Source organism: Sphaerodactylus townsendi, linkage group LG10, assembly GCF_021028975.2.
Source record: "Sphaerodactylus townsendi isolate TG3544 linkage group LG10, MPM_Stown_v2.3, whole genome shotgun sequence".
Taxonomy (NCBI): Eukaryota; Metazoa; Chordata; class Lepidosauria; order Squamata; family Sphaerodactylidae; genus Sphaerodactylus; species Sphaerodactylus townsendi.
This window is the reverse complement of record NC_059434.1, coordinates 32,412,767-32,425,652: the sequence shown is the minus strand read 5'-3', so window position 1 is coordinate 32,425,652 and position 12,886 is coordinate 32,412,767. Positions and strand designations below refer to the sequence as shown.

At 42.7% G+C, this 12,886-nt stretch overlaps 1 protein-coding gene across 1 annotated transcript in view; it reads left to right on the top strand.

The window, feature by feature from the left end:
• The first annotated feature begins 5,381 nt into the window (after positions 1-5,381).
• LOC125439615 (teneurin-3-like) overlaps positions 5,382-12,886 on the top strand; it is a 294,691-nt gene continuing 287,186 nt past the window's right edge. Inside the window, exon 1 of the mRNA XM_048508731.1 lies at positions 5,382-6,241. The gene's annotated coding sequence lies outside the window, so the exon portion shown is untranslated. The remainder of the gene's footprint in view (positions 6,242-12,886) is intronic.

The window sequence follows — 12,886 nt, the reverse complement described above, 5'->3', positions numbered from 1 at the left end:
ATTAATAACAAAGCACAAATTAATAATAAAGAAAATAAATGATGGTGGGTCGACCACTACTGTACTTATTTCCCCCCCTCCCCTCATGAAAGTTTTCTGGCTACGGGCCAGCTATGAATGCATACATTTAGTGATGAAGGGAGGTATAGGTATTTTACAGAGGAAAATATCTCATAAAGAAGAGTAGGTGAGATATGTCTAAAATCTCTATATTAATATCAAATAACTTGTATTTTCAGGGCCAAATACTCCAGTTCTCCTGTAGGTCCTGGAGTTAGGCATGGCCCTTGTCCATCCAAAACGCAGAGGTTGTAGCTGTCCAATGCTGCACTATCTGACAAAACATTTTTTGCATTTCACAGACATTAAACCATAGTCTCATTATCAGCAGTGATAATGTTTCATGTAGATAAGTGCTAGGTAACTGAGAAGCTTCTAAAAAGGAGGATAAATGACTGCGGTGTAGAAGTGGAAATGTGTCCTTCTGAATTTGTTTTCAAAAGTAACCTCTGAGAACAGCTCAGATTTTCAGTTAATGGGAATCAAAGGAGGAAGGTGGCAAGTTCAAAGATCAACACTGTACAAGACTGAATCGCCCAACTTGATTTTACTCAGTTGAAACCCTGTTTGCTGTGCTTGAGAACTTTATTTTACTAGCGATTTTTAAATTTAAAATTCTTTTTAAAAAGAGCAATTGTAAAGGAATAAAGTGTTACCAGATTGCAAAAAAAAAGCTGTTTGAAGCATCGAAGATGGAAATGGAAGAATCTCGCACCACGCACATACACACATTAATGTGTAAACCTATGGGGGGAATAATGTCAGTGAACTAATTAAATCTTTTTTCAAAGCACACTGTGAACACTGCTAATCACTGCAGCCTGCTCAATAAATTATTATGTGGTATAAAATTGTTAGGATTTTACAAATACCTGTTTCATTCAGTCAAGCAAGAGTTAACTTCTGAAGTCACATGGCTAGAATAACAGGAGCTTCTGGAAAGATCTCTCCTTTCTCCTTTCAATAAAAGAGGAGAGACAGTCACCCAGACTGAACACTTGCATCCATAGAGTTTGCTGTTCCTGTACGTAGCGTAAATTCATTTGTTGTCTAGTAAAGTTCTGCAAAACAGCTCACTCGCATCTCTGCCCTGTTGTTTGCTCAGTTAATTCATTGCAATGCGTACAAAAATTTAGCAAGTTGTTTTGGTTGACAGCAGACAGGCTGAGAGCAAGAGGAGCATTTGGGATCTTTCCCACTTTCAAGCTCTGTGTGGACTCTGTCAAGTTGGCTGTTTTATGAGCCAATAGAAAAGAGGGTCAGTGACTGGGTGAAACTAAAGTACCTCACTTCCACCAGAGGTTAACCTCTTAAGCAGCATTGGCTTATGCTGTGGAACACAAACTAATGTAGCAGAAAAACATGACCCCCATTTAAAGGTTGATTTGTATGTTAATCAGTTCATTCAGTGGTTCCAGAATAGATATATGTAAGACCCTAGCTTGCCTTAATGAAGGTAATTAAGACATATTTCCCACTGCAGACAGCTATTGAATTTTATGGCTTTGTCAATGATCAGATCAGAATATTTTTTGTACAGTTTTACCGTAATTCAGCTGCCAAGCAAAGGCCCAATTCTAAACATATTTAATCAGAAGTAAGTCCACCTCTGCTTAATGGGTTTATTATCCAGAAAGTATGCCTAGGATTAAAACTTTAATTCTTTATGGTGTAGACATATTTTCATGTCTGGTTGGTTGGTTACTTTTTAACTTTTATGATGGTTTGGCTTATCAAGTTCAGTTTGTAGTAAGCAGGACATCTCAGCACCACTGAAATTTACCAAGGCAATTCTGCTCTGCTTGAGGTCAACAGCAAAACCTTCTGCCTTTTTTTTTAAACCGGAGCAAGGTTACAAACTATGTGTTTAGCTTACTGATGAGTTTCTCACATTTTAGAATTCATTTTAAGTGAAGTGTTTGCATTTAAATAAATTGTCCCCAATTTAACTGTCTTAAATCTAAGTACTTAAGTTTTATGAGCTTATGGTTTAGTTCACTTTGTTTGTTCTTCACTTATCAGCTGTGTCTGGGGTTGTAAACATTCTTCCCCCTTCAAGTTCTCCTTGCCCTCTGTTTGAGTTTTGGATAGAGGCACCTACATTTTTTTCTGATTGTTTTCCTAGAATTAGGGGTCCATGCAAATGAGAGGGAGGCCTGTTAGCAGCACCTATTTTGCTCACTCTGAGATCTTCTGGCAGCCTGAAAGACTTTTCAGCTATTAGGAACTTTATTGTTTTTAGGAATAAATGGATACTCATACCGTATTTTTTTAAACACGAAATACAATTAGGAAGCATGTATATTTGCGGAGGGTGGGGGGGTAATCTTTGGAGAGACTTTGAGAAACCTGATCCAGCCTGATCTGCAGGAATGCTCTCAGACAGGCCTGGCAAACATGTCCAGAGAGGGATAAAGGCAAGTTGGAGGGGAAGGGGTGGGGGTAGAGACTCAACTCTCCTATATTTTCCAAAGGAAGTCCTAATAGCTGTTAACTCTGATTCAGCTTGAGATGAAAACCATGAAGCTAATTGTACCAAGAACAAATGGGAATTGTAACTGTCACATTATGGTCAGCCAATAAGATTGATGGAGCAACTAAAACAAGCTTTCCGCCCTTTTCTCCCTCTCTTTCTCTTTTTATGGTGCTCTATCCTTATCCACAGTAATGCACATCGCCTACTCTCTCCATCCCACCCAGGCCATCTCTTATCTAACTGTTCCCAACCACAATCCTGACGCAGACCCCCAAAGCAAACTTAGTGGTTAGAAACAATTTCCTCCGACCAGAGTTGTATTTCAATGCCATTTGACAACATGCGCTGGGATTCATTGCAGGCTCTTTGGTACCTTTAGAAAACACACACAGAGCAGCCCTGCACCACTGGCAAGTGCGCGCAGAGGAAGGAACATTAACAGACACATCAAAAAGGACACATTAGGGCAATTTTACAAGTCTGGAAAGTGCCTGCTGGTGCCTGGAATTTTCCTCACCTCCCCATTTTTATGAGTTGAGTCCAGCAGGCAGGAGCCAGAATGTCTTGCTGTGGAGATACAATCCTGCCGTTTGCTTTCCATTGCCCTCTTGGATCCACAGTGAATCCAAAGGGGCTGGGGGGGGGGGGGGGGGGGGAGCTTATGACCACTCTAACATGTGCAGTCTTTCCGTTCTCTCCCCCCCCCCCCTTCAGCACTAGAGATGTGTTAGAGCAAAGGAGAGTCTTAACGTAGAGGCTAGAGTGTAGGGCTTTTAAAAATTATTACTATTATTTTAATTTTAGTCACGTCCTGTGGCAGCCTTTGGAAAGCCACGAGGACTTTAGCCAGCTCAGCTTTGAAAGGGACGTGACTTAACGCACTTCAAATTAGCTTAAAGGCTAAAGCGTAATTAAACTGCGCTAAGCTTCATCCTGCAGGATTCGGCTTAGCCGACGATCCTAAAGGCATGACTTGGAAGCGAGCCCCGTCGATTCCAAGGGGGCTTCCGCGGGTCGGTGGGTGGGGCGACCCGCAGAGTGTCAATCCGTGTTTTTAAGGACATAAATGTAGTCTGTGGGCACGCCCCCCCCCACCCCCGCTGGGAAGGAACGACCTTGGAAGGCACCGTGCGGAGCTCTCCCAAGTTTCTTGCCCTACTCGTTGTGCCGCTCTCCCCCCAGGGCCCAGACGCTTTGTTAGCCGCAGTCCCCTGCCCCGGAGAGCTGCAACTTGCCCCGGCCCGGTAGGAGTGCGTGTGCCTGTCTTCCATACATGTTGCGCTGTGGAGGCTTTTTATTTTTTAGGAGGGGCCGGCTGTTTTCCTTTCCATTCCGTTTAGGAAAGAGGATTTTACGTGGTTTGAACAGGGCTTCCCCAAGCCTGTTAGGGGTAGCAGAGCGACTGAAGGGACGGCCAGTGGCAGAAGCAGCCAAACAGTTCAGAACTGTACAGTGAACGGAGCCAGCCAGACAAACCCAAAGGACGCTTTCCTTGAAGTCAGCCCCCCAGATTAGGGTTCTGAGAATACCGGCTGAGATTTGCTCTCTCCCCCACCAACCCAGGGCTCTAGCTTTTTGCAAAGGGAGACTTTCTCATCGGCACCGTTTTCCGGCGCTTCCTGCCTTTCTCTCCAACATCCAGGCGGGCGAAGAGTTCTGTGGAACTCCAAAGCCTGCTCGGTAGAGCCTTGTGGTTCTCGGCTGGTCCCGAAGGGAATGGGGTCACTGCTGTCCGTGGCGCACTTGAATCGTGGGCGCTTCCCAAGTTAGTTTTCAAGTCAGGGAAGTCAGAAGAAAGCCAAGGCCGGGATGGGATCTGTAGCTTCTGTGTCATAAATTGGGAACTGGGAAGGAAAAGCGGGAAGGTACGAGGACGTCAGGCAGAAAATCCCGCCCCGCGTGACACGCAAGGCACCTTTTTGGCAGGCTCCCTCGGGAGTAAGTTCTACATTCAGTGGGGGGGGGGGGGACTCCCAGGAAAGTGTCCTCTGGCTTGCACTGATGCTTCCTAGCGCACGTGGTTAGAAAGAAAAGGAGACCGGCCCAAGTGGAAGCGCTACAACCGCTGAGAGGGAAACCAGAGATGCGTGTGCGGGCATCTGCCGGCTTGCAGGTGCCTGTTCACACGAGGTTCCCTGCTCTCCAAAAAGGGAGTTCCCGTGATTTGTGAAGGACTGCCTTCCTTTCTTAAAACAGCAGTGGGCTATACGCCTGGGGCCAAATCACACCCCCCCCCCCGACGAGAAAGAGCGCAAAAGTGGGCTCTCGCCGTCGCCGAAGTTTCAGACTGACCCAAACCCTCGTTATTCGGGGTGGGGGGGACGGTCAGCCAGGCTTACGAAGCCACGCAGTCAGATCCTAAATTGGGCAGGGGCTGCCGCTGAGCTCGCGAGGATTTACTCCCGAGTAATCCCGCGCTGCGTCCGATTACGCGGGTTTAATTGCCGCCCTCTGCACAGCTTCACCACCAGCCTCTGGCTCAGCCGCCCTCGCTCCAGTGACTCAGCTGACCTAACACGCCGGCAAAAATGGGGAGCAAATCAATTCTAAAGTCAACCTGAAACGCACGACGTCTTTTCCGAGAGGAGGAGCGGCAGCCTCTTTGCCTCTGGCTTCTAAAGTGCCCCTAAGAATCGCGTGCCGATATTTCATGCATTGATTATCCCTTTCCCCTTGGAGGAATACAGATCGAAATCAAGCCGTCCGGGCTGTCCCGACAGCCAGCCAGTGCGCCCCAGCCCCGCTTCTTCCCTCGCTCTTCGGCGGGTCTGGGCGAATGCATAATGAGCCCCTGCAAGTTCATTAGTGTTTGCAATCAGCGGCACGCAGCCACCCTCATCAGGGCAGAAAGCGGCGAAGAGCCATTCATCAGCGCGAAGGGCTGTTCACGGCTGACCCCTAAATCACGGCACTACGAGTAGATGCACTGATTGGACACAGCATGGGAGCCTCCGCGCTTTGCATTCACCCACCGAGGCGGTGAGGAAGAGAAAAGGGGACCAGGCGAAGGTGGTTCAGCCCATCTGGCAGCGGAAGGCGGCCAAAGGGACGCCTCGGGGGGCAACAGAGTCGCTGTCCGCTTGCCAAATGCCGGAGCAAAGAAGCCAGGGGTTGTAAATGGCCAACCCCGTTCCCCGCCGCCCAGGCCGGGCGGATGGGTCTCCCCGTGCTTTATGGTAGGCGCCTCTCCCGCTTCCCTCTCTGGCAAGGGGAGGCAGGAACCAAAGCGGCTGCTGCTGCTGCCGAGCCGACTCGTCCTTTGGGGTGTCCCCCCCCCCCGTCCTCCCATTAGACCCTCCCGGCTGCCTCTGCTCCTCCTTCTTCCCCCCCCCTCCCGTCGCATTTTATTGTGGGGTTCTCGCTCCCGCTTTCCCGTCTTCCAGAAAGGGAGACCCAAAAATTAATAATGAACTCCCTGCGCACTCTCCTCGCCAAGGCGAAAGCGCAGCCAAGAAAGTGAACTCCGCGGGGCTTGCAGCCTCCCCCCCTCCCGCCAGGACGAGGAAAGGAACTTGTAACACTTGCCCCCCTTTCTCTCCTCCTCTCCCATCCCCTCCCGTCCTCCTTCCCCGTGATTTTTGTTGTTATTATTGGTCAAGCGCATGGTGCCCAAAGCTCCTGCTGCTGCTGCTGCTGCTGTTCTCGGCGCGCCTGGGCTGACCGAGCAGAGGAGGCGGAGGACAGACCAAAGCGGAGGCGCCCGGGGTAAGTGGCTTCGTTTCGCGCGCTTTGCTGGTCCTAGCGCCCGCAGCCATCGCCGAAAGTGCGAAGGGGGTTTTTTTTGGTGGGGGGGGAGGGGGGGTGAACTGTTACGGAGGGATCGCTCATGTTTTATCGACTGTCTTTTGGGGGAAAGTCTTTGGTTGCAACATTTCCTCGGGCGGCTGTGCTCTCAGCCGGCTGCAAACTTTTTGGGGGAGGCTTGTTTTTCTCTTTTGTTCTTCCCCGCTCCGGTTTTGGCTCCCAGAGGGAAGAAGATCAAGAAGCAGGGACGGATTTGGGGAGGGGGGGGGGCTGCCTCCCTTCCTCCCTAGCGGCGGTACCGAAATGCAAGCGGTGCCCTCTCTGCTGCTAAGAATAGACCGCGCGTCTGAGACGAGGGAAGAAGAGAAGGGCAATCGAGGGGGCGCGGGGAGTGTGTGCGTTTCTGCGCAGTTCTCCAACTTGATGCGCCAACTCCTTGTGAGTGTGGAGCAGCCACAAAGCCTCTTCGGCCATCCGTCTGTTGACCCATGCGGTGTCGTTTGCTTGTGCCGGCATCCTTTCCGTTTGGAGGGCAACCGCAGCTGGATTTGCCTTTTTAGATCCAGCAGGTTGCACTTTGCTGATTTAGCGACCGTTTGCAGTCACGCAAGGTGGATGGAGACATTACTTAACCGAAACGTTTGCCTCCTGTAGCAAAAGTCCAGCCTTCCTTTCAGTTGGGCATATTTTTTGGGGGGAGGGGGCTATTTGTACACAGCAGTTTCATTTTCTTCTTATTTTGAAGTCTCTTAGGACTCCTCTTCTTAAGTCTAATGGAAGCTGAAGGACTGTAAGAGCCTGTCCTAGCATAACCTGGTAGACTTCTGAATGGTTTGTGTTCACAGTGGTGCGATCTGTTGAGGCCCTTGCTTTTCATAACACTGTACTTCTGACAAAGTATATGACAAATCTTTGTAGACTGTGAGAAAATCCACTGGGTGGTTTGTTCACTGTGGAAGTAGACTCTTGGACTTTGGCTAGTTTTTCTGTTACTGTGCAGAAAGGAAGGAACACATTGGTACCACTGTTTTTGATTTATGCTAAAAACTGCAGAAAATGAATGCATGCTGAAAGATAAGATGTTAGTGGGTTTTTATTTCTCAGCAAAATTGCATGCATTGCAGAATTTTTTCGGCGCTATGCAAAACAGCGCAAACAGTACACACTGTTATAATTATAACAACGTTATAATAACTTTAAAATTAATACAAAACAAAAAATCAAGTTTTTATTAGTATATACATAATGCCGATGCTGCGTGATTTTCAGTATGTTAGCAGTTCATGTGATTTAAAATATGTGAAAATGAGGCATTTTGTTTTGAATCACAGACTTTTTGCATGTTTTTATGCCTGATGAGGTACTAGACTTCTTACTGGAAGCATGCTGGAAGATTTATATGGAACTTGGTTTCCCCTGGTATATTTTTACAGTTGTTGACACATATTTTTTTATATGAAGACACATAGATTCTTACATTATTGTGTTCTTGGGAGACATCATTGTATTTACATCTCATAGTAAGAAGAAAAATAGTGTTGGGCCACCATAGAAACTCTTGATCACATGCTCAGAGCCTACATAATTGCCTAGGTAACCTTATGAATATTGCTCTGAACACTGCTATTTCTGTAATGGTAGCTTCCTAGGCTATATGTTTGATAGTTCACATCTCCTTCCTTCAGTAGACTGTGGCAATTGGATCTGAAACAGTGGAGATTCAGTGGCATTTATTGAATGGCACTTGGTTTAAATAAGTTTAATTGCATGGTAAATTAAGTTGTAGCTTTCATAAACTGGAAAAATGGAAGTGTCTTCTATGTGCTGTGCTAAATTTCCTTGGAAAGAGAATAAGAATTTCCTTCCATCTCAAGGAACAGAGTTAAGTGGGACTACTCTGGAGCTAGGTATAGAAGCAGTTGGACACGAATGTCCTGATGAAAGTCTTCTTTGCACCAAGGAGAATGCTATAAGAATAGCATAATCCAGTTACCAGTTTTGCACCTAAGCTCGTTTATGCAAATAGCAGTTACTTGTGTCTCTGACAGAACTGATGTATAGTGAAGTTTCATATCCTTAAAAAATATATAGAGAAATCAATGCATCAAAATTTAGTGTCCTTGGGTATCGCATTATTTCCTGTTATTAGCCCAAACCAAGATCCCAGTAGTGTCAATGAACTTAAGTGGCTTAAGTGACCTTTGGATTAAATATGATAAATGTAGAGAATGTCAGGCCTTATATGAGACAGTACGTTTTGAGGGGTTGTTCATAAAGCACGGAAAATTATGGCGGTAACATGTACCAATGTTATCTTTTCTGCGTCCATCACTAAGATATAAAATTAACTTTGTGAAGTTTCTTTCTTAAATATCTCAATATCAAGTAATAACATTGATTTAAATAAAACTGTTTTGGAGTAGGTCCTTTTCACACTATGACGGAATAATATCAAGATCTTTTTAAAGGTCTTTCTGTCACCAACTGTTATATTTCAGTTTTTGGAAGTAGGTAGAAGGGCACCCATATGCTCATACTATGGAAAATGCATCATTTTCATAGATCTGTGTCTAAGGCTTTAAAAAAAAAGTTGGTTATATGCTTGTGTGTTTTTGTGTATGTGGTTTGTTGTTTTAACAGGTGTAGCTATATTGAGGATCTTAACATTTGTTATGCAGAACACAGACCTTCTGCTACTTGATTGAGCTGAAGCTGTTTGTTTAGTTCCACCATGCCTTTTGTTTGATATACTCAAAGAGAGATGCTCTCTTTTTTCCAAATAACCCTTATATATGGGGGCTGCATGTTATATTTCTCATTCTTTTGGCTTGAAAGTGGCAAGTGGCATGCTTTCAGTGCCAGAATTTTCACTTTCTATTGCATTTTGGTGTTAGAAATTATCTTTTTATGTTATTTGGTCCCGTTACCTGTTAGTATGAGCTTGGTATTGCCAGTTTTCAGTATTTAAGGAATTGGTTTTTGAAAATAACATTTAAAACTCTCAACACAGTAGAAGCCTGCAACCTTTTTTCCCTTTCTTTTTGTTACCTGATTATGTCTTATAAAACTTGATTTATTTTATACTTTCTTCATAGCAGACATTACCACTATAAAGCTTTTCTGAGAATTGAGATTAATGTATCTGAGCAAAGTAGTGGTTTGGAGGTCTGCATTCATTTTGAGTGCTGTTCTAATCAATTTTAGATACAGCATTTCACAACGTATCAGACTGCATCCAAACCTGCCTTATTATGTAGAATTAACTTGTTGATGATTGATAGCAGTAGAGCTGCTTCTTGAGAAGTCATTTGTTTCAAAACAAGTGTTAGGGGTTCTAAGTTTTTTCAGAGAGGTGGGTCACACAACTCTGACCTTACTGTGGCCTGAATGAAGACTCCTGGAAGAACTAGAGAGGAAACAAGACTCTCATTGAAAAAATTAACACATGAACATGTTTAACACTTGTATTTAAACTACAGAATAAGAAGGAATTGTGTCATTGTCTGAACTCTTTATTTGAACCCAGAAATGACAGACATAGGAAACATTTCTGAACATATTTTTTCAGTTTGCATTTCTGATATTTTCAGGTTTGCATTTCCAATAACTATTTTTGAAAGCTTCCTTAACTTGATTTCCTGTAAGTTGACAATTGCAGTAGCGCTTCATGCATAGTATTACAAATTACTCTGGAACTGGAAAGTTAACATAAATGCTGGTAATTTAAAAAAATTATATACACAGTACAGATAATGGATGCGCTAAATTCCTGCTATGAAATGTGTATACTGTCTTCTGTCTTTCCCTATCTCAGCACTCAGTTTTTTTCCTAGACAAATTCATATTTTACTGTCTGTATAATATAGAAACAGAAGTAATTAAAAGTGCTGTTTGTCAAGGAGGACTGAAACATATATTTTTAAGTAGAATATTTTACTTCCAAGTAAAACAAGGGGCTTTATTGTCAACTGAGTGCTGGTGTCTTCAGAAGTGTAGTTTTAATCAATAATATAAGTTTCTAAGTTTTACAATTCTTGCCGAAGAACTTGAGCATTTTGGCCAACTTTAGAAAAGAGGAGTGTGTTATGTGGGTTTGTTGCATTGCTTTGTTTCCATTCTCTCTGTGTTTGTTCTGTACATTGTTACTGGATTAGATGCACATGAATCCTTTATGGTTCTTTTAAAAAATGTGCATGAAAATATTTAGTCTCTCTAAACAAAACTCTCAGTATGAGAGATTTTCTTTGCGCTAAACATTAATATTAATAGAAAACCTTTATCTTTTAATCTCTGTCTCGTGTAAATTTAAATTGATTCAGAACAGAATTCTCATAGTGCTTAGTTGTTGAATGAGTTCATGCTAAGGTAAGGAAGAAGGAATATTTATTACTATTATGTATATTTGTTATGAACTGCAGACAAGGCAGGTTGGTGGCTTAGTTTAAAATACTGTGGATTATATTCATGTAATAAAGTTCATCGGTACTATTATACTTTTAGTTTGGCTGAAGAATTTGGTATTATCTTTTTAGTTGAGTTTGAAGTTAAAAAAAGAATAAAGTACAGGTGACTGGCAGAGTCTGGATTCAATATGATGAACCTCTATCCAGCCTCTTTGATTATACAAGGATTCATCTTCTGTTGGCACAGATTGAGGAAAGAATTGGGCTGGCATATGTCCCATTGGAAGAAATAAGGCTAGGCTAGTGACATAACAGTGGTTGATTATACTATTACATTTCTGAATTTTTTAAGGTTAACTCATTAATCACTTAAAGTTATTTTAAGATGCCCGCACTGTTCTTCAAAGTAAAATAGTTTTCTCTGCACGTATACAAAGCTGTGTGTGTAAACTACTACTGTTTTCTGTTTTATTGATGATTAACAAATAGCCATACTAAAATGTTAATATACTTACAGGTATATTATCCACCAAAACATTAGGAGTGAAATAACCATTGCTATTTTTATGGCCGATACCATAAGCAAACTTTATAGAGAATAAGCCCCACTGAATTTAATAAGTGTTGTTATTTGCGATTTTAAAAGTAAGTTCAGTCACAATTGGTAGAATTCCCACATAGTAAATGCATTAAATTCATATTGATTTTTTAAATGAGAATTAAGAATGGTAAAATGTGTAGGACTGTAGCCATATATGACTAGAAATGGACTGTAATGGCACAACTGGAATGTAAGAAATCAATGTTCTGCTTTGTTCAATAAAGTTGAGTTTGACCATCTCAAATTCTTATACGGAAAGGAGCATTGAGTTCCATTCCAGGTTTTATAGATCCTTTCCCTCTAGAAAACTGCCTTAGGCTGAATGTGGCTTTGGTCCTACACAATAGTTTTTACAAGTTGGTTATCTTCGCATAAGAAAAAAACCCTGGTCTGATCAAACTTTCCTAAAATAATTCATATGGGGATTATTTTGGGGACCTTAAATTTAAAATTACTGTAACATGGTGGGTAACAGTGAGCTGTGGGTTATCAAGTTCTTGGTTCAACTTTTAGCTGAGTCAATTTCTGTACTACAGGAATGGTTCATTGGTACTGTAAAGCCAGTGATTTTTGTCAGAGCCTACTTACACTGGTTGGGTGTTTCCCTCAGTCTTGGGTCCCTTTCATATGAGTTCTTTAACCTACTTTGGTTTCTGAAGGCAAATAGATTTCTTTAAAGGTTTCACATACCTAGACGGTAAAATATACTTTGACTTCTTGAAGTTTCATATACCTTAAGGGTAAAACGCTGTTCTCCACCATAAATGCAACATTAATCCAGGTTTTCCAAAACCTATTTTGATTCCAGTATGATGATGATGATGTTGTTGCACTTTATCACTTTATCCATGTCCCTTCAGAAGTCAAAGCGAGTGAGGGAGGGCATATGAAAGGGGTATTGAAATAAATGCAAAAATGCCAGCAAGTTGGTGGTGGAATGTTCTGTCAAATCGCAAGTGACTTACGGCAACTCTGTAGGGTTTTGAAGGTAAGGGACTTTCAGAGATGGTTTATCAATGCCTGCCTCTGCATAGCAATCCTTATCTTCCTTGGTCTCCCATCCAAATACTAATCAGGGCCAACCTTATTTAGCAGCCAAGATCTGATGAAACTGGGCTAGTCTGGGCCATCCAGGTCAGGGTGGCAGCAAGTTGGCTTTGTTTTATCGGGGTGGGTATTGTTTGGGTTTTGTTTCGATTTTTTGCCTTCGGAAATGCTGTGTGCAGGTCCTGATTGAGAAGATATGTATGAAGTGCCCTGAGTACTGAAAATAGTGTAATATAAATATTAAACATTTTGTGAATTTTAAGATCCCTTTACCATAAGCAGCAATAGCTTTTCATGCAAACTTTTGAACCAAAAATGCTTTTTTAAAATTAATATGGTATTTGTCCTTGTGTTAAGCACCACGGAAAGTTGTATTTCGCTTTCTAAATGAAATTGACTGTATTTTACCTACAGATGTTAGTATATTCTGGTTAATTTGAAGTTATTGGCAAAGCTAATGACACTAACTTCAGCAGTGATAGTTTTTCCTTGAGTATGTTAATTAATAAGAGTACTTTTAAACATTGGAAAAACAAGAGTATGGGTCACTAATTC